This window comes from Apodemus sylvaticus, chromosome 1 (assembly GCF_947179515.1).
Source record: "Apodemus sylvaticus chromosome 1, mApoSyl1.1, whole genome shotgun sequence".
In the NCBI taxonomy this organism is placed as follows: domain Eukaryota; kingdom Metazoa; phylum Chordata; class Mammalia; order Rodentia; family Muridae; genus Apodemus; species Apodemus sylvaticus.
The window spans coordinates 147,330,467-147,354,211 of record NC_067472.1 but is presented as its reverse complement, the minus strand read 5'-3'; positions in this window follow the sequence as shown (position 1 = coordinate 147,354,211).

Here is a 23,745-nt window from a genome sequence, read left to right as displayed (position 1 = left end):
GCTTAGCACTTTGTGACAGAGTTGTTGCTCCTGCCACTGGCACAAGAGTTCCATTTGTGTGCTGGCTACTTTCTTGTAAACATGATACAGGCTAGAGTCATTAGAGAGAAGGAAACATTAACTGAAAACTATTTCTCTAAGAAAATACTGCCGCTAGTAATTATAAGGCATTTTCTTAATTAAAGATTTGTGTGTGGTACCATTTGGTGGTACCATTTATGGGCTGCTGGTTATAGGTTCCCTAAGATAGCAGGCAGATCAAAGCTATTAGAGCAAGCAAGTAACCAGTACTTCCCCACAGTCTATGCAATAGCTACTATATTCAGGTTTTTGCCCAATTTGAGTTTCTGTCCTGATATATTTCTATGATATACAATTATATGGAAGTATAAATCAAATAAACAATATGTCCCCAGTGTGCTTTTGATTATGAAGTTTAATCTCAGCAAACTAACTCTAAGACAATAAATATATAGGATAAAAATCCAAATACACATTAGCAAAGCATAGATGTAGACTTAGCAGAATCAAGAAAAAAATTCTCTCTAAACTTCTTCTGACATGCAAAATTGGGTGACACCCATGTAGTCATGTCATATATCTGATGTGATTTAAAATCAAGATGAATTAAGAATAGAAATATGTGTAGATTAAGCACAACCCATGATAATTATATGAACATTACTAGACTACCATAAATATTTGTACCACACTACATATGGTTTCTCTCAAACCTAGTAACTCCTTTCTGTTTCACTGTTGGAACTATTGAAAAATCATCTGTTTTTATTTACCTCGTGTGTAAATGTGCAATAGACTGATTAAAATAAATGAGTATGAATAATACCTAAGTGATTATAGAAGAGGGACATGAAATTGGATTTGAGATTAGTGGCACAATTGTGGATATTATAAATCTCCATTAAATTTATGAATTAAATTAATGAATGAATAAACCTTTTAAATATTAAAACATATAAATTACAGCATAATATTGAGCCTTATGTGAAATTTTCATTTACTGCACTTCTAATCTATGACTGGATATACAAGTTTATTCACCATGGTGAATCTGTAGGAGTAGAAGGCTTTTAATGATTCATACTTCTGGATTCATATATCTGGTTACCAAAGAATAATTATATTCAAACACCTCTATGGCTAGTTTTCTGTCTCTGTCAATAAAAATTAGATAATTGTTAGTACAACCAAGTATTTTCGCTGACTTTTCATTTGAAAGAACCAATTAGGAGAGCTTAATGTTCTAACATAACAATATAGTAATATAAGTTTAGATTTAAATTTAAATTAAGAATAAGTAAAAATGGATTCAGGTAAAAAGTAATTATCTTTGAACTATTAAAATTTCAGAGACTGTAATCACAACTTGAATAAAATAGAGTATTCTTAATTCTTGTGTATCAGGTTAGCAATATTACAAAAGAGATTATAACAGGCTAGACTACATCCTTTAAGGTTCCAATTACTAAAGCTTCCTCCAAGTAACCCATTCCGACACCCCAATTTTGGGACACATCCCTAGTGTAAAAGTTGTTATAACAAGACAGATCAATATTGGAGTATGTCCCGGGAGCCTCTAACTAATAATGACTATGGAGAGATGAACAGCAACACTTACTAAGTTACCATGAGTACTCCAGGAAATCTGCTTGTGTGCTCTAAACTGATGAAGAATGTGAAGGCTTTTGAAAATGTGTTGTGCAAGATAAAAAAAGGGATATAACCCTCCTTCTCTCTGTATTTCTCTGTTCCTATTTAATTATCAGCTCTATGAGTATCTCTAATTATAACTTCAGCTTTTCCAGGTTCTCTTATTACTCCATCAATCAATTAAATTATCAGCATGAGAATTTCTTCTGTTGAGATTTCTTAAGTTCTGAAACACTTCTATGGTTGTATAAGCTTTGCTGAATTGTCTCTAATGTGTGCCCCTTGACCATAACTACTGATGCTGATTTCTTTTCCTCTCATAATATGGCACAAGAATAGAACTTCTTAGAGAACACAATTACCATGAGGCAACAGCTCTCAACCTGAATGTTGAGACTAATTTTCTGTTGAATGAAACATTTACAGGGATCATCTGAGAATATTAGAAAACACCAATATTTAAATTGTGATTAATAATAATAGAAACATTACAGTTTAATAAAACAAAAGTAATTTTAATGTTCAGGGTGAAGACAATATGTAGAATTTACTAATGTGTTGCAGAATTAGGAAGGTTAATAACCACTGACAAAATATAGAGTAGTGAGAAATGATATGTAGTAAATTCAAAGAAAATGGTTTACAATTTCAAATGATCACTAAGTAATTTAACTGCATTAATATAATCAACTTACCTCACTGTAGTGACTGTTAGAAACAGGTGCAGACAAGCAGATACTGTATACTAAGTAAAGATGACAAGTCTAAACAATCAACACTGAAAGAGAAATGCATGAAATGTTACCCAGAATGAATGATTTTTATTTAAGAATATATATGTGAGTATATATATCCAACATTGCTCAGTGAAAAAGGAAGTAATGAGTGTGAAGAAGAGTGAGAATGGGTATGTAGAACAGTGTGAAGGGCAAGGAAAGGAAGAAATGTTGTAACTCATTTATATTCTCTTTTTCTTTTTTTTTCTTTTTTAATATATATTTTTTATTTATTTTTTTTTTATTTTTTTTATTCTTTTTTTTATTCGATATAATTTATTTACATTTCAAATGATTTCCCCTTTTCTAGCCCCCCCCACTCCCCGAAAGTCCCGTAAGCCCCCTTCTCTTCCCCTGTCCTCCCTCCCACCCCTTCCCAGTTCCCCGTTCTGGTTTTGCCAAATACTGTTTCACTGAGTCTTTCCAGAACCAGGGACCACTCCTGCTTTCTTCTTGTATCTCATTTGATGTGTGGAGATTCCCCACCATGTAATAAGGATACATGCTCTACTATATTCTCTTTTTCAATAATATATTTATCTATTTACATCCTGATTGCAGCCTCCCTTCCCTCCCCTCCTCCAAGTCTCACCCTCACAAATTCCCCTTACAACACTCAACTTCTCTACAGAGAAGGGGAAGCCCCTAGGTGTACCAACCTGCCTGGCACATGAAGATACAGCAAGATTAAGTGCACCCTCTCCCTTTTAAGCCTGACAAGGGGGCTCCACTAGGTTACAGGGATCAAAACGCAGGCAATAATAAAGACAGTCATTACTCTTATTGTTAGGGAGACTACATGAAGACAAGCTGCATATATGTCTCAAATATTTTGGAAACATAGGTGCAATGCATGCATATTCATTGGTTGGAGGTTTAGTCTTTATGGATGAAGGTTAGTATACTTCTTAGGTCTTCTTGTGATGTCCTTGGCACCACTGCCTCCCTCAACCCTTCCCCCTACATTTTTGCAAGGATCCAAAGGTCTGTCTGATGTGAGAATCTAAATCTTTGAATCTGTTTTCATCAACTGCTCAGGGAAGATTCTCAGGGAACTATTATGCTGGGCTTCTGTCTGCAAGTATAGCAGAGTATCATTAACAGTTCAGGGGCTGAATCACAACTAAGAGATGTGTCTTTCATTGGCCCAGTAGGAAAACTACAGTTTTAAAGTACCAAGAAATATTATTGCATGGTCAGTAGTCACCATAACACAGGAAATACAATAAATGGTTCAATACACAGTTTGAGAACCACTGACATGGAATAGAGAACATATGAGAAAATAACTTAATAAGATTGAATGAAATGTGTTAGAATTTCAAAAGACACTGAATATAATTTAAATGCATTAACATACAGTACTTACCTCAGTTAAGTGACTGGTGAAAAGAGATGGTGTCAAGCACACATTGCAAATTAAGTGAAGACTACAATGTTTATATGTAATATAACATATATATGCATGTTACATGCATTTGCAAAGCAAGAGGACATTAATATAACAGAGTGTGGATATATATTTGGAAGCTATGGAAAGAAAATGATACATGTTATTATGAACTTAAAATCTCAAGAATCAAAAAATATAAAGAGAGGGGATACATTTGTAGAAATGTTCTTTCTATAGGCCTATATTTTATTGTTTACTTCATTAAAGTTCAGATAACAGAATATACAGAAGAAGGAGGAGGAGGAGGAGTGAAGGATAAGGGACATCTGCACATTTACCACGAGGCTCTTTCAGCAGACCTCAATAACAATTTGACAAAGGTTTAGATAAGATATTTGACAGAATATTGATAAAAGGCCAGTGGCATTTCTTAACCAGTTCATAGAGACTACATGTGTTAGGATATACACAAAGAACAGGCAAGAAATCACAGAATTCTAACACCGTAGCCCTGGCTTTCATCATTTAGTTAGTGCAAGACATTTAAAATAAATTACAAATTAAAAAAAAAATATTCAAAAAGTCATTTAGGGAAGTATTGAAAAGTTACAGAAAGTGTATGGAAAGGCAAAGATTAAGACAGGAAAGACATTGAATAGAGATTTGGTTAGAGTCTTTCTAGTGAGCAAAGCATCAGATCAAAAAAAATATTCCAAGCTTCAAGAGATTATTAAAAGAATGTTAACTAAAGGGGTCTTACAAAGTCTAGGACCATAAAAACAACTGTAGGCTTATTTATCAAAGAAACTAGACCCAGTGGCCACAGGATGGCTACATTGCTCACATATTACATAGCCACAACAGTGTTGGCTAGAGATACAGATAAATTAACTTTGAGAAAAAAATTGATTGTGACTACTCCCTTGCAATTAAAGAGTTACTCAAGCAGCCTTCTGACTGATGTCTCAGTAATGCTACGGGATTCATTATCAGACTCTACTAATCACCGCTGGCTAAGTTATTTTCCAGCTGCCTGTTTTCCTGAACCCTATGACTCTCCTACCCATACCTGACTTAGACTGTATACTCCATCAATGTGACAAGGTTGCAGCCCAGACACACAGTACCTGACCTCATTAGAGAGACTCTCCTCTGTCAAGGACATAGTGGACTTAGTTTACTGACAGAAGCAGCATCATGCATGAGAGCCAGAAGGGGCGATGGTGTCTACAGAAATGGATGTACTCTGGACTCAGTGTTATCCTCCAGATACTTTAGGGCCAAGATAACATTAACACAGATCATCATCATGGGAAAAAGATAAACAGGACACAGTAGCAGTAGCAGTAGCAGGAGCAGGAGCAATAATAATAGTATATTTCTGCTTACCTCCAAATGTAAGATGGAAAGAAAGAAAACAGAAATGGGCGAGTGGAATGGCACAGAGCATATTAGAGAACTGGGAAGAAGAAACTGAAATAAGATACTGTACGAAATAAATCCACAATAAAATGAAACACCACAAAATGAGGTCTTTCTTACCAAGTGTTTTAACTCTACCATTTCTCAGATTCACTGTGACAGGGAGAGATATAACTAAATAGCAATTATTGACATAGGAGGTCATGAAGGGAGTGTGAGAGGAATCTAGTCTACAAACTCTTGTTAGATATTGGAAAATTAAGAAGCATCACCATTTTTTCAGATAAATTCAAGACTGCTGGATGCGTTAAAATGATATATCAGTTGTTTCAGAGGCAGAAATTAATTTCCAACAAATGAAACAGGCATTGAATGACTCTAAGGATACCTATGGGAAATCGAGATATGAAAGCCCACAGTACTTACACTACACTTCTATTGGCTCTGTCTCCTGAGACTCCCAGGAGCAGCCCCCTTCTCTACGTAGCAGCATGCAGCCAAGCCCTGGATAAAGCCTGCATCCAGCTCAGACCCAGACTCCAACCAGGAGCCTGACTTGCAAAATCCCTGATTTCGTGGACTTCTATTAGCTCTGTTTGCCTACGATTGGCTGAGTGTGCACATTTACATGAAGAAAGGACCTAGGACCAATCACAAGAGAGATTTCAAACCAAGGAATGGAGATAAAAAAATCTACTCTATCTAGGGAGATTTAAAGCAAAGTTCTTGAATTGTCTCTCTCCCCTCTCCCTATATTCTGCATCAGAAACAGAGAAATTGAAATGAAACAGATAACATATTATTTAATATTGGCTTTGGATCTAATGAACATTAAACACAAGCAGTCAGTAGCACCAGGAGGCTGAGCCTGTATCTTGTCTGTTGGAAATAGATCCTGGCTTTTACCTGGAAAGATTCCACTTTGGTCTAGACCATTCTGAAAGGAACCTGATACTTGGCTGGAAACTGCAGTTTGGTGGTTAATCTTGGCAATATGGCTGTGTTATTCTCTTCCAGGCCATTATTACACACTTGGGCCATCATCTTTGATTAGAACCTTCTTTCTAATATGCTGTCCTGAAATATGAAAGTAGAATCACAGAAAGAAATGTTAATTTTAATCCTGGAGCAAGATACTCAGTGTGTCTCCATTGTACAAAAGTGCCATGAGGGACAAGAAACTCTTTAGAGATATTTTGGAATGAAAAAAAAAAACTTGTTAAATTCTATATTAATGTAATACTTCTTTGTGTTATTCTCTCTCTCTCTCTCTCTCTCTCTCTCTCTCTCTCTGTGTGTGTGTGTGTGTGTGTGTGTGTGTGTGCGCGTGTGTATTAGTGTGTGTTTGTATGTATGTGTATCTGTGTGTGTGTTTATCTGGCTATACATCATGCTCACACAGTTAAATTTTAGTGTGAGCAGGGCATACTTTTTTTCATGGAGACATGACAGCCAGAGAATAAACTCTGCTATTCCTTCTCTGGTGCCTTCTTTTAAAAACACATACTTCATGCAATGGCCCCAATTGGAGAAGACTCCCCTAAGCCTTCAGAGACTTGAGGTCCCAGGGAATGGGGAGGCATGGTGGGATATGAGAGATTTGTAGGATTGAGTTCATATTCTTGGAGATTGTGGAAGAGGAACAGAATGGGGAAATGTCAGAGAGCTGAATGTGAGGGAGAAACCAAATGGAATTTTAAAAAGATTTAAAGATAAAAAAGAAAGAAAGAAAAAATACTACATGAACAGAGAAGCAAAATGAATTCCACGGGGTACGAATATCTGGGCTTGAGACTACTCCAGAGGAAACTGGGGATTTATGGACAGAAGGAAAGCTGACTTCACTGCCACCAAAGCTTGCTATGTAAATGGAAGCAAGGCCAGGAATGGCTAGGCTGTTGGACATGCCACCGGAAGACTCTTGGGTATCCCTATTTAGCATGAGAAATTTAGTGGCTCAGACACTGGATGTGGCATATACATCTCCTTTATAAACACAACATGACTTATTGTTTGCCCATACTGTGATTTTGAACCAGTAAAGTGTTCCACACCCATTTAATCTTGGCCAGTAGCACTGGGACTATGGAATAAACAAAATAGTGTAATATGACAAGATCCTGAAATGAGATAGACCTAGCATGTGCCTTTTAGAGCCTTACTTGGGTATTGCAGAGTATTACCAGCTCTGCTTTGAACTCTTTCAAGAAGGGATGATAAATATGTAGAGGTACATGGATATACCTCCCACAGACACTTCTTGATAACATAATATGTCTTCTTAGAGAATCTCAAGCTTCCTTACCCGCCCCCAAAATTATTTATTGACAACCTTCTATGTGCCTGGGCCAGTTCTCAGTATTAATGATGAAGATTTGATCACACACAAAGTATCAGGCTGCAGAAGTCTGAATGTGGTGGATAATGGTTTATGGTATTGTGTTATTATGCCACATTTTTGTATGTGAATCTGAACACCGGCATCTATAAGTACTTTTCTGCTTTTCTTTGCCTGTTTTCTTGTTTCCTTTGTCTAATTCTTGTTTTCTTTTAAATAATAATAATAATAGCAATAATGACTTTATTATTATTATTATTATTAAATGTCTACATTTTAATTAGAGAAAGGACGAAAAGTACAGATTGGGTTGGTAAGGATTATTATGATGTTAAAGAAGTGCAGAAAGGTAAAACAGAATTATATATTATATAAAATCAAATCTATCTTCATTATAAGGAATACCCATCTATAAAGTTGGTCAGTCAATGTTTATGCTCTGACCTTCCTCAGAGAAATTTAGGTTGCCTGATGAGAGCTATATGTGGATAGCAGTTCTCCTCACAGTGGGTCTGTGAAGGGAGTCTGAGGAGCAGTACCTCTCCTGTCTCTCTGAGATGCTGAAGGCAGTGGTGAATCACACTTCTGGCAGATAAAGCAAATATAAAGGGGTTAATAAGATATATATTTTATTAAATGTATATTTCTCTCATAAGTACATCCCAAGGGCAACATCTCCTCCCTCTGTTCTTCTCGGTCACCTCCCTCCCTGCTTCCCCTCTCCTCTGAAAAATGTGTTCCTCTTTTTCCTCTCAGAAAAGAGCAATTTTCACATTGATATCAACTAAAAACAGCACAAAAAGATGCAATAACACTACAAAAAAACTTTATATAATGACTGAATGATGCAACCCAGGAAGAGAAACAAGTACCAAGAGCAGGCAAAAACAGTCAGAAACATCCTCCTGATGACTGCAGGCAATGACACAGAACCCTAAAGCTAAGCAAGCAGACATGTACAAACATCCTAGCACAGATGAATGCAGGCTCCATGATTAGGGATTTATTCTACTAAGCCCCTGTTAATGATAGATTTTAAAACAGTGTGGCGTCTTTTAGCAAGTACCTACATATGCTGCATTTCCATTTACACTGTTTCCTGGCACACCTTAATAGGGTCCCCTGTCACTGCTATGTAGGTTTTAGCCAGTTCCTCGCTAGAGCCTGAAACCAGCTGAGAGCTGGACTCTAGCCAGGAAACTGACTGCCAAATGCCCTGTGATCACGGACTTATTCTAGCTCAGTTTGCCAATGATTGGCTGAATGTATGCATTCACAAAGAGGATGGGTTTACAACCAATCAAGTTGGAGATTACAAAGCTAGCTATGTGAATCAAGAGCGTACTGTAACCAGGGAGATTTTTATACAAGCTTGCATGCATCACTCCCTCCTCCCTGTGTGCTGTACCAATCAGGGACAGTGACATGAGCATGATTAAATGAATGCGATTTTACTCAGCCTCTGGTTACCCTTGAAAACGGACAAAAATAGCCAGTGGTATGTGCAGGCTGAGCATATACCTTGTTGCTTGGAAATAAGTTCTGCCCATCTATGAGGAAGCATGTTTGTCTGTCTAGGCATTTCTGATTGTGGTTTTGAGCTGCCAGGTACAGGTCGAAGTACAGCTGCTGCTGACACTTAATACACAGCTGTACCTCACTTTATAAGCACAATGATTATGAGCATGAGCTTTCAAACTAGATTCAAACTTTTTGCATATTGGAGTGAGTAGACTACAGAAATACTGGATTTGTTTTAAAATAAGAATCCAATGCAACAACAAAATATATATTAGTTTAATACAACATCAATTATGAACATTTGTCTGAATAATCTAAGATAAATTTAGTCTTCTCCACTCATAAAGCAACTTCTCATTGTAAAAGATCATTATTTCAGAAAACCATAACCAGTTAAACTATAGAGCTGTATAGAGCTAATTCTACCTATCTTCTAAATACCAACTTGTCAAATTAGGGCAATGTGGGACATGTATACCTAATGAAATCTTAGTATCTTCTGAGGCTAAACATTACTATATAAAACAGATTCTCCCTTCTCCACCAGTCTATCAAATGCAAATAACAACTAAAATAGGAGAGTTTATGAGGATTACACTAGACCTGCTAAGATCTGCTTCTTTTTTGTGCAGATTTACCTGCTCACATCTCGTGTGAAAACTCTACTCTATTTACTATTCCCTTTGGTTTATTTGATATAGTTATATTCATCAAAACTCACCACATGATAAAAGTTGCCTGGCCAACAAAACTCAGCAATCTTAAGCATATGACCTGGGATTGCATACCCAAATCACTTTACACTGATTTTTACCTGTGTATTCTAGAAATAAACTCAAAAGCTCATAATATCAAAGGGATTATGTTACTGAGTGGGTCATCCTACGACCTAGGGAAATTTGACTTTAAAAGACAAAATAACCCATTGGCCATAAGATTATTTGCTCTATATATTCGAGGAAACAATTTTTACAACAACCAAGATGACTGTCTCTTTTAATCCCAACGTTTCCATGCTGGATCTCTAATACATTAGGAGATTGAAAAGGGTCTACACTGTTTTGTTTTGAGCCACAGGTAATGGTATAACTCTCCAATACATTCTACAACCAAACTTGGAAAACAACCTCCAGTGGCCAATTTATCAAACCCATATTATTTATAATAACCTTATAAATATTTATCGTTATATCCACAGTTTGATGTGACATGCAGCATCTGCAAATCAACTTCATTCTGCAGCATTAATGGACCATTACATCAACAGCACTCAAATATCAGAGTATTGTGAAAGATATGGAAAAATAATGTAAACCCAAAGAAACATTATGCCTTCCTTAAGAAATACCCTTCAGTATATGATAAAGAAGCAGTGTCCATGAAATTTCAATCATACACATACCTAAAAAGGAATGATATAACAAGACAACAAATTCAAGTATCACTGTAGTTATTGGAAAAATCACAAGACTACCTGAAGAGCAATGAGAAATAATGGAGTTTAAGATATATTCAATTTCTCCTAGAATGAGCCTTTGAAGGCACAGAATATCTGAAGAATTCAGCACTAAACAACAATATATGAGCATATGAACACACACACACACACACACACATGCACACACATATACCCACACATGCCACAATGCATGCATATATGTATATATATATACATATCAATCCAGCAAAATAGTCATTGGATATACATAATTATGTGTATATAATTACAAAATGCATAACAATATGCCTAGAATTTTTAATCAACTGGGTCATATAGGAAAAGAATTGTGGATGAAAGATGGAATGGAGTAAGTAATCACTAAATCATATACACATATATGAATACATAAAGCATAATTTTAAATTTCCTAACATGTATTCATTTAAGAACAGAATTTATAGGATCCATATTACAAAAGAGGTTAGTCCTCACCTAAGCATTTAGTCCACTAAATAAAATACCCAGTATTGGAAATGGGTTATTTCTTGAGTCTTTTCATTAAGAGAGTCTCATAGACTCTACAACCACCACAGGCTACAGCCAAGGATATCTGCTACTCTATATAAATTAATTGTGAGGTATATTACTGGAAATACAGCTTATTTATGACATCATACACAGAGAAATTGAGCTGGTGAAATATTAGAAATTTCACTATTACTGACTAGAAATCTTGATTTTGGGAGGTGTGCTACACAGAACTGTTGGAAAGAAGAAATCAGCAATACTACCCAGATACAACTGATGCAACCTACAATAGGAATATGCCTGCACAATGCACTGGTGAACCCACTGTACAAGTCATTGGGGTAATCATTATTTTTATGAATTTATGACGTAATTGGTAATGGTGAACCAATAGAGAACATTGACAGAGTGACAAAAACCTGAGGCTATATGGGACCAGGGCCTAGTGGAAAAAAAGAATTAAATAGTGACTAATAGAGAGAAATAATTACACTGAACAGAGATGTACTTTTCTTCATCTTCTATTGAATTCTATGTTAGTGTTTAAAGCAATATATTAATTCATGAGAAAAATATGTGTTGTCTTCAGTTATTCCCTTATGAACGTCCCACATATGTCCTCACCTACACCACAACCCGGATCTTCCTGCTTATTCTTACCTCTCCCACTTCTAGGGATCAATCTCACATACAGATAATCTCTGACGATTATTGTAACTACATAAATCTAATAAAGCCTTTCCAACTTTGTTTAACAAACCCAAACTGTTCACAAATACTACAAAAACTACATGCCAGCCTCAGCTCATTTCTTAGTATTTGCTTTTCTTAAGTCAATAGTAGACATCATTTTATCTATCAGTCTCAGTCAAGTGTATATCTAATATTTTTTCCTCATACATAATTGCCACAATAATTCTTTTCCTACCTCTACTGTCTTCCAGTATCTAATACCCATGAGGAATTTCTCTACTCTTGGAATAGCATTTATTACAACTCACAAGAGATAATTAAGCAGAAACTGATTACCATCTAGAGCATCGTTTTATGAAGTCTATGCTCAAAGGGGATAGGAGGATATACTGCACAATGTCTTTGCTTCAACAGCACAAACACTGACCCAATCAGTCCCCATATCCCATGAACACACAGGAGAGCCTGGCAGAGTTCCTTGGTTAATGAAGCTTTTCTGTAATTCTAGCAGATTCAGTGTTCAAGAGTCTTTGATGAACATTTGCTCAGAAACCTGAACATAATGAAGACTAACATCTACACACTGGCTCGGGGATTTTTCCATTTATCTTTAAGAAATGCAGGACTCAAACTGTAGCTTTACTTTTTCTGTCATTCCATTCCTGTTACTATAAGATTCCAATGGATTCCATGGTTTTGGGTAGTGGATAGGGGCAGGAAACTTAAAGCAATAGGAAAATTTGAACAAGTTTCTCCTTTGTACAGACATACTCTCCGCTGTCCCTATTTTGCTATTGTTAGTGCATGGTCCAAAAACTCAATTTGGAGAAAGTCATCAGAAATGGCAGCACTATACATACTGACGTTTACACTTTACACTTTTGTTTACAGTTAAATTGCCTTTCCCTTTCCAACTCAGGAAGATCATTTTTAATTAATCTCTAGGCTCAGGTACAGCTTTCCTCACGAAAGTCTGCATGGGAAATCTCCACACTTTCCTCTACTATCAAACCCACTGCTCTATGGGAACACAATCATCCTAGTTTTTCTTTTTATAAGAGGGTTGTGTTTGACTGAAGAATTCACTTGTACCAGGCAATGTGAAAAGATCTCCTCTCAGAGGAGGGTTGCTGGGGTGATTGTTGGTTGGTCCAGGATCCATACATGTTTTTCTGGATGATTTCAACTTGTTATATGACTGTGAGTATACCACTTCTAAAATCCTGGATAAGAGTTCTTGGAATAAACCTCAAAGCAGGTTTTGACCCTGATCAAAGCAGCCATGCTTTCCTTGGCAGAAAGTGTCTGTTCCTTTCTATTTGTAATAGTAGCTTCTGTTTTCACTAGTCACTTTTCTTCCTCTTGGGCAGCCATCCCTTCTTCTTTTGGTCTGCGTCCGTCCCTGCTCTCACTCCCTTAGTTTGATCAGACATATTATGACCTAAAGATAAGAGGCTTTCTCCATACAATTGGAACATGCATGCCACACCCTCAAAAATATCAGGACATAGCTCCTGGGACCTAACATAGCCAAAATGAGTTTATTTCAAAGTCTCACCTTGGGACTTTCACAGTTGATGGTCCTTGGGGTTTTCTACTAGCCCTGTGACCCCTTGACTCCTGGAAGGTAATAAGTGCATAGGTAACCCATCCTACATATCAGATGTTTTTTAGAAAGACAACAGTTGTACACTAAGCAGAATTCAGTATTTAGCCCTTATTTATACCTTGGTTCCATGTACCAATCATGATTTACAAATTCCACAATTATGGCCTGAACAGTAAAAGGCCTTGCAATAGTTTTTTTCAGTCTCAGTCTGGCTTCACTGAACATTAACCAATGACATCTGCTCATCAGATATGTAGACATTGTGTTTTAATATTTGAACTGATTTGTATATATAAATTAATGTAATGGAATGAGGACTCATCACAGACCCATTTCCTACATGATTAAATGATAATCTTAACAGTTTTTAGTCCCACCACTCAGTCCCTCCTTTATACCATGACCAGAACATGAACTTGATTATCTCCTCTTACCCTTCTCTCAAACTGCCTGTGAGAATCCAGATATGAAGTCAAGACATTGTCCAGGCATCTAAATCCTGCCCAAATTGCAAAGAATAGCTCTAGAATCCGTGGAGTAGTATCTGTAAATGTAAATTAAGCAGCCACTTCTATTTTTCCCTCCTGAGTCCTCACAAAAATTTCAACATTTTTTACAGACCCATAAGAGATCCAGTATCAATACAATTGACTGAAAATAAAAGCAAATAAATGCATTGCAATCACTTTTCCACTTTTCAAAACATATTACATTATAACACCACACACACAAACACACACACACACACACACACACACACACAGTATTACAAAATTAATTGAAGTAATTTCAGGGCTCAAATATATCGTGCTAATTATAATTCAACTAATCTTGAATTGCCTATATACATTATATAAATATATAGATATATATGTATATATACACATACACACACACACACATATATGTATATATATGAAATAAAGTATATTACCTCATCTAGCACAAATGGATATTACAGTAAAATTAGATTTTTCACTCATATAACATATATAACTCATATGACCATGTAACATATCGTTTTTTTTAGTATTTAGTATTGTGGTATGTGTGTGTGTGTGTGTGTGTGTGTGTGTGTGTGTGTGTGAATGCACGTATGTGCAAGTACATGAGCATGAATGTATGTATAAAATCAAACAATGAAAAAATGAGCTTATATCTTTAAATGTGAATGAGGATTATATGGTACAAATTGAAGAACAAAAACAAAAGAGAGAAACACTGTATTTATATTATACTTTCAAGCAATACTATAGAGCAATAGTGTTAAAAACTGCATGGTATTGGTACAGTGACAGGCAGGAGGATCAATGGAATAGCACTGAAGATCCAGAAATGAACCCAGACACCTATGGTCACTTGATCCTCGACAAAGGAGCTGAAAACATCCAGTGAAAAAAGATAGACTTTTCAGCAAATGGTGCTGTTTCAACTGGAGGTCAGCATGCAGAAGAATGCGAGTTGATCCATTCTTATCTCCTGGTACTAAGATCAGCTCCACGTGGATCAAGGACCTCCACATAAAGCCAGACACTCTGAAACTAACTAAAAATAAAATGGTAAAAACATTTGATGACATCAGTATAGGGGAAAAGTTGCTGAACAGAACACCAATAGCGTATGCTCTAAGATCAAGAATTGACAAATGGGACTTCATAAAATTACAAAGTTTCTGTAAGGCAAAGGACACCATCAAAAGGCCAAATCAGCAACCAACAAATTGGAAAAAGATCTTCACCAACCCTACATCAAATAGAGGGTTAATATCCAGTATATACAAAGAACTCAAGAAGTTAGACCCCAGAAAACCAAATAACCCTATTAAAACAATAGTTTCTATTGCATACATCCATAGGTTTTATTGAAATGTCAATAATACTATCTATATCCTCATTGGTAGATGGAACTAGCTTGTACAATCTCACCAGGCTCCTGCCGAGTACAGGATATTAGAGAACTAATCTGAAGATTCCAAAGGTAAAGGCCATAGACAAATAATAAGTGTATAGAAGGTATCAAGTAATTAACAAAACATACTCTCTGAAATGTAAGAAAATCTCTAGTGTCAGCTTGAGTTTCCAGAAAGTCTGTGAAAATTACTATATCTGTTTTCTAATCTTAATCCTGGTACAAGACCTCCTTCTCTATTTAGAGACTTGCAATCCAGCCTTTTCTATAGCCAGGATACAGCCAAGGGCTGAACTCCAGGTAGGAGTCTGACTGCCAAAAACCTTGTGTTCACAGAAATATTGCATTTTGATTCAAAGGCCAATAACCAACACTTCAAAAGAAAATAATAAAAGTTTCTAAATAGCCTAAAGAACAAAAAAAAGAGTTTGGCTTGAATTAGCTTAGTATACACAATCTTATTGAATATGGATGTAGGAGCATTCAAGACAGAAATATCAAACCTATGGATCAAGATCAAAAACTTCAAGATCAAAAATCACCAGGGTGATTTTTATCAAAGCTGCTGTTATTTCTACTTCGTCGCTATTACTATGTTTCAGCAGAAGATGAGAATTTGAAAGGCAAAGGGGATAAAATATAATTTAATGTATGTACTGGATGCAATGGCCAAAAGACAAAAAGCAGGGTGCGACAATGAATATGTGTCTGGCTGCTTGGACCTAGAGCCTGGGTATTAACCAGAAAGTTTCTATTTAGCTGTGAACCATTCTTTTTCTGACTCTGGGCTGAAATGCTTGCTGATGACTCTCTGCAATCAGTCTGTGCCAGTTATCCCAAGTCCTATAATTTTGTACAAGAACCTATACATTGGATTAATGCTTTATATCTATTATGATGCTCTATCATTGGATAGTAGCATTAAAGAAAGAAATTATGATTTTGAGGCCAGGGCATAAAATACATCCAGCGAGCAATTTACTGCCCCAAGGAAGCATGACAGTCAAGAAATAATTTAAGAGGAATGTTTAGAAAAATATACATCAAACTATGTATATTTTAACTAGTCCATGTGTGTCTGTGTGTGTGTGTGTGTGTGTAGTTGTATGTATGTGTACATGCAGTTCTACTGTGAAGTGAAGCAATGTGTGTTTGCAGGTAAAATTTAATGGATAATCTCTACTATTCTTTCTGTGGTGCCTTAATTTCTTAAAATATTCCATTCAAATACACACATAAATATTGCATTTATGATAAAATTTCAGGCCTTAACCAAAAATCTGTACTTATACTTACTAATATAATCTATGCTGATAGCTACAAATCCATCTTCTCTTATTTAGCCATGAACATGTACATTCACATGTTCATGAACACATGTGTATGTGTGTTCAGGTGTATAAATTGCTGAATATGGGGGAAAGGTATACCTTTTTCATTTTAACAGTTCAATTTAATTATACTTCTGCCTTCATTTTCCTCCTGCAAACACATCTATATAATAGGATTTTCCTTCAAATGTATGGCTGCATTTTAAAAATAATCATGGTTATATGCATATATGTACATACATGTACAAACATATTGTTAAATATATAACCTTTTTGTACTCTTAATGTTACCTGAATGTGTATCTTCAAAGGAGAATGTTTGATACTAAACAAGCAATTGTTATTCTCCTCCCTGAAAATGCCAGCATCTTGCTTTTTCAGATTTCCTCAGTTGCCTATCATACTTTGTGTAGGGCTGAACCCTTATGGTATTTCTTTGTTATTTTTTTCAAGTTCAATTCCTTCATATTATTTAGCTGATTTTTGGTCAGTCTTTTTGCTCAGTCTCAATCTGATATTACCAACAAGACACAATATCATAGCAAAAATTCTGAACATCAGGCCTTGCAATTTTCCCCACACATTTGATGCAAATATGCCTATGAAATATATGTGGAAGTATTCTGTACATGGATTTATCATGTCTGTGTATGCTGCCAAAAGAGGAAGTCAACCAACAATCTGAACCACCTATGATGGCTATGAGAATACTAACCTATAAATAATCACTAATGCACAAAATAAGCCATGGGGTGCAACATTGGCACATATGTCTGGGAAAAATCAAACAGTTCTGTAATTGCACATGTTACCTGGTCAACACGAGAGAGGTCATGCTTAGTACTGGAAACCTAGTTAACTACTCAGGGGTACTGAATCACAGTTCCTGGATGAGAACCTACAACCACAGATATATTAAACCAACATAATCTTTAACTACAATTTACATGGATGGGTATTATAAACCCAAGCATAAGTTTATTCTTCTCACATTGTCAAGAAGCTTCCATTTGAAATAGATAAATACTATTACAAAATCAAAACAAAAGAAAAAACAAACCATAACAAAGTAACTGTCAATCAAAATACAGTATTGTGGAGCCCTGTATCCAATTCTGTTTATGTATAGATGTGCATAAATCTGTGGGATTCTGACAGCCTTTAAAATGAAACATGTTTGAATACAACTGACACTACCTTGTTTGGCACTCCATTAAATGTCATACTAATATTAAAGCATTTTTGCTACCTTGATATGGTAGAAGACTTGTATATACAGTCTTAACTGCTTAGAACTTATCTGTTCAATCCTTTTGCCATATTCAGCAAATACTATTTTCTTTCAAATATTTAAAATACCTTGGTAATTTTAGATACTGGTTCTTACTAACATTCGCCAACTAATCAAGTTGTGCTGACCACCAATATTCTGATATCTGTTATTGGCTACCATGTTCTAGAATTGCACAACTGCAACACTATGCATAGATGTTTATTTCTTTTATCTATTATTAAATACAGGTACTCACCATTGAATTTAAGTGTGTTGTTGCCTGACTCAATGGTCCCATCAGGCATATTTGATAATAAAATAATATTAAATATTTTGATAACATTCCAGGACCTATATAAATCTCCAGTCTTCTTTTCCACATGTCTGAAGATTCCTCTGAGATTCTACTTCAGTTTAAATTATAGTTTTTTAAAAAATGTTAGTTAATGTCAAATTGTGTGTCTTCCATCTGTGTGAGCCACTAAGATGTAGTAGGATAAGAAGAACACAGAGGACTCTGCCTTACATTCCACATAAGCCAAATTAATGTGTAAATATTCACCTTAAAAGAAATTTCCCATAGATTGATTATGGAGTTCCTTACGTATTAAAGTGGTAAAGAATCTTCCATCTGCTTCAGCATTATACTTAGGGCTCTTTTTACCACCATGATATGTAAATATTAATGCTGCATATAAACCTACAAAATTCTGAGGTCAATTCACAAGTTTTACCAAGTTTCCTCATGTGGCTTCAAATACATAAATATTTGGCTCTCTTTGGGCATTAGAGACTTTTCAGCTCAAAGCGACATGTAAATTGTTCATGAAACTCCTATTCCATCTAGTAGGATTCTATCATGGTAAAGGAAGGAAGTTACGGCAAACAGTGTAGTCTATAGCTACCGTATATCTGCAGTGAAAATATGTGATAAACACATGACAGAGCTGCATCTATAAACTCCCAAAATAAGCATGCATACACATTAAATATAGATGAATCTATGGTGAAATGCCAGCATGAAGGGCAGAAACACAAAACATGTCCTGATGCTACCTTAAGAATTACCGGAAAAGGGGATGAGGAACAGTCAGAGGGCAGAGCAGGAGGGAGAATAATGACTGCAGTGTAAAATAAATGAAAGAATAAATAAAAAGAACTATTGGAGTTTCTTGTCCATTGTTTATCCCTTAGATAAGAAAGGTTATACTAAGAGTTCACTCCTAAACACATGCACAGACTATAATTGAGAAATATTAAACTGCTGATTGTTTTAGCAGTTGTTCATTAACTATATACATTTTTATGCATAAAATAAATAGTAAAGCTATGCCATACTGAAGATATCTGCAACCCTAGGAATTTCAGCATTGAACTGTATTTAATGATAATTGCCTCAAACACCTAAACATATCATACAGAACTTGAATGGGATCCTTTTTGAGGGTACTAGAAATGGTTCTATATAGCTGGTCTAATCTACGAATTAGATTTTTTCTAAAAAAAAATCTTACACATTTAGTCTTCATTGCTATAAATAAGCATAATTTTTCAATTACTCTTTTTTTCTGGAATATACCTGCTATATTGGAGGCCAATAACAAATTTTCATACCCACATGAATTTACTATTGTTAGCTATTACCTTAGACAGAAATATATTTCAAGGCTGAAACTCACCATTAGACATCTTTTTCAGTATCCACAGTAGCAACCATGATGCTTCTGCAGCTGCTTACCGATACTTCTGTTATTGATGTGACATTCTGAGGGAAAAACCACTTATATGTAAATCAAGTATATCTGTCAATGAAAAACACAGAAAACACTGTTGAACTCATTGCCAATGTACAGCCATCCTTGTCTTCATGCTATAACTTACCAGGACATTTCCCATTCCTCTTCCTGCTCTCTTACAAGGAAAAACCACCAGGTAAATTTTCCCTCTCTAATCTGCATTAATTTCTGCTTATTCTCTTCAGTTACATGTCTCTTTTCCAATATCAAGTATAAAATTATTACTTACCAGGAGCCAAACTGATCTTACTTAAAGTTTAGAGTCCATGTTAAAGATAAGCTTGGGTTTTGACTTCTCCTCATCTACAGACCTTGGAGAAATCGGGTGGCCAATCTGTGCCATGCCAGAAGAAGAAAACTACTTAAAGCTCCATCTACAACTTTTTTTTACCTACCTCAAATTTAAATCAGGTACTATTTTCCCAGCACGGATGATAGCTTTCATACAGATACATAGCTAAAATCTCTCTACATTTGGATTCTCTGACTGTATACTCTAGCCTATCCACAAAGCAACTTCTACTTTTGCCAGAGATGAATAAAATAAGGCATAACAAATTGTCTGTATGCTCTAGAAAAAGAAAGAACCCAAAGAAACTAAGTAATAAGGAGGGCTCAAAGCAGGAGGCATAGAATCACACAGAAGGAGAAATAAAATACATATTCTAGGAGGGCAGAGGGAAGAATCTAGGTAGAAGAAGGAGTGAGGAGGGGGATGGCGATTCAACATTGGGAAGATGGATGGGTTAAGACTGGGAGAGAGAACAAAAACTAATGGGATCATCACTGGGATCAACCAGAGACCTGAAACAATGGAGGATCTCAGGCATCATTATTGGAATTTTTTTTTACATTTAAATTTTAAAAATTACAGTACTGAAACATAATCAATATGATTGAATGAAAATAGTGATAAATTCTAATAAATTAGTAAATTTCCAAAAATTAGAAGGAAACTGGTACAAATATTTATCAAGTCAGACAACATGTACTGAATAAAATCTGTGAATTTAGTATAGAAAATGTACAGTAGGTGTTTCTAAGACAAAATCATAATCTATTTTTTGTTGAAAAGAACATTATTCAACAGTAACAATAAGACATGCACAGATTTAACATATGAATTGGAAATATGCAAATACATTGACATTAAAGTTTTAATTGTATGCTACATATAAGAAATTAATAATTGAAAACAATAGAGAAAATGGTCCATAAAATTAATAATTAAATTGGAAATAAAAATGCCCAGAGTTTACTATACCACCAGCTACGTGTGGAGACTCTATTTCCAGGAAAAGCTTCTCAGAACTTAGGAGAGAAGTAAGTCTGTGCCTGTGTTTGAAATCAACACAATCAGCACAAAGAGACCCTGAATAAGTACAACATGGAAAAGAAAATGTTTAGAAATAAATAGTGAAAAATTATTTAACTATTTTTAACTAAATGTCAAATAATTTTCTTATGATTAGTCAAGTCTATCTGAGATTTAGGAAGTCCTAAATTCCAAGGAAAATATTTTTAATATTATTAGGAATTCAACATGAAAAAGCAATTAAGAAGCATTGTACAATAATCTTCATGATCCCATATATATTATCCATCTGTCATAATGCTTAAAATTATTCTAAAATTTGCACAAAAACACAAGAAATAATGTATCAATAAGATGATTTATTGAATATAAGAAATGATTTCAATCATGATTTGTGTTTTCAAAACATTAAAATATGATACTGCAAAAAAATTGAAAATTACTTCATGTATATTGAGTGAAGACTCAAAAATACCATTTAATAATTTTCATTTAAAAGAGCTTACAATTTGCTAATATATATATGTGTGTGTGTGTGTGTGTGTGTGTGTGTGTCTGTGTGTATAATACATAAACAATTTCTCAAACTCATGATGCCCTGGTCCATAATAGCTGAATAGTATTCCATTGTGAAAAGGAACCACATTTTCTCTATCCCTTCTTTGGATGGAACTAGAAAATATCATCGTGGATAAGGTAACTCAGACCCAAAAGTACATACATCGTATGCACTCATTAATAAGTGTATATTAGCCCCAAAAGTAAAGAATATTTAGAATAAAATCCACAAAACTCAAAAAAGATAACACGTTGAAGGGCTTTAGTGAGGATGGTTCAACCACACTTGGGAATGAAAAGAAAGCAATCACTGGAGACAGGGTGGATGTGGGTGGGAGAAGGGAGAGAGCAGGGGTGTGCGTTGGAGTGAGGGAACATGACCAGGTTCTTGGTTGGAAGAGGCAGGAGAGAAATCCTGTGGGCCAGGAGAATGAATGAAAATATGCAATCCTGGGTGGAGGGAAGTCAGAGGACCCTCTAAATATTCCAGAGACCTGGGATGTGAGAGACTCTCAAGACTCAAAGTTAGGGGGACTTACATGAAATACCACACAGGGGAGAGAGTGAACTTGTAGAGTTTACCTCTGGTAAAAAGACAGGGAATCAAGGGTAGACATCCCCAGTCAAAAACTATCACCCAGAATTGTTCCTGTATGAAAAACTGCAGGAAGAAAAATGGAGAAGAGCCTGAGAAAAAGGTGATCCTGTGACTGCTCAAATTGGGACAAATCTCAAGTGGAGGTACCAAGGTCTGAAACTATAACTGTTGCTATGCTGTGCTTACAGACTAGAGCCTGGCATGACTGTCCTCCTAGAGGAGCAACAGGCAGTTGACTGAGATAGATGCAGATACTTACACCCAAGCAATGGACCGACATTGGGGACCCCTGTGATTGAAAAGGGGAAAGGCTGGAAGAAACTGAGGAGAATGGTGACCCCATAGGAAGATCAGCAGTCTCAACTAATGCAGAGCCCTGAGAATTCTTAGACACTGAGCACCCACCAGGCAGCATACACTAGATGCTATGAGGCCTCCAACACATAAACTGTAGAGGACTGCCTGGTCTGGCTGCAGTGAGAGAAGAAGTGACAAACCCCATAGAGACTTGAGGTACCTAGGAGCTGGGCAGCTGGCAGGGGGAACATCCTCTTAGAGACAGGCAGAAGGGGAAATGGGATAAGGAGCTCTGAGATGTTGGTATGGGAGAGGGGGTAATAATAGCACTGAAAAATAAAAACCTAATAGCAGTAAAAAGTTCATTTAAAAAATAATCAAACCTAGTGAAAATGGATAACATGGCAAAACTGTTTTTTTCCTTAAATCATAATAAATATTGTTGGTATTTGTTTTTATGAGTTTGTGTGTGAGTGTGTGTGTGTGTATACAATCATTCAAGTGTTCCTGTAAGAGTGCTTGTGTTTGTGCTTATATGTGTACTGATGTAATATATCAAACAATAAGAAGAGTCCATATAAGTGAACAAGGAGGAGGGTGTTGGGATGATTTGAAAAGAAGGAAGGTAAAGGAGACATGATGTATTAAAAATTAATATGGATAGCAGTGAAGGAAGACAATAATACATATTTATAGCCTCCATATGATTTTATTATCATATGTTCAAACAATTGGATGGTTTAAAGTCTACAAATACTCAGAAGCAGTTTGATAAAAATGAAACTTCAAAGAACAGCAAAACAAAATGTTAAGAATTAGTGGAGATCCAAAGACTAAAAAATATACATAGGGTGAGGTATTGATGCTAAAGTGTGGTTCCCTAATTGGTTCTTTATTTGGTTAATAAAGAAAGCCAGTAGACAATAGCTGGGTAGAAGGGACAGGTGGGAATTCCAGATCCCAGGAGGAAAAAGGAGATTCAGGGAAAGTGAAAACACTTTTGCTGCCATGCATTGGGATGAGTAGAAATCAGAAGCATGTAAGGTCTCAGGGCAGTTAGAGCCTGCAACCTCCACGTCAGTCAGTGTTAGCAGATGTTGGAAGAAGCTAGCTGATACAGGTTAGCTGATAAGATTATGTGAGGGGATTCTGTGTCCAGCAATTTGTGCTAGAAAGCAAATTCTAAAATACTAAACCTATCTGAGTGTTTTCCATCTGCAGAGCAAAAGTAAGTAGAGTGGGAAGCCTGTTCACTGATGATGGATTTGTGAAGCTAA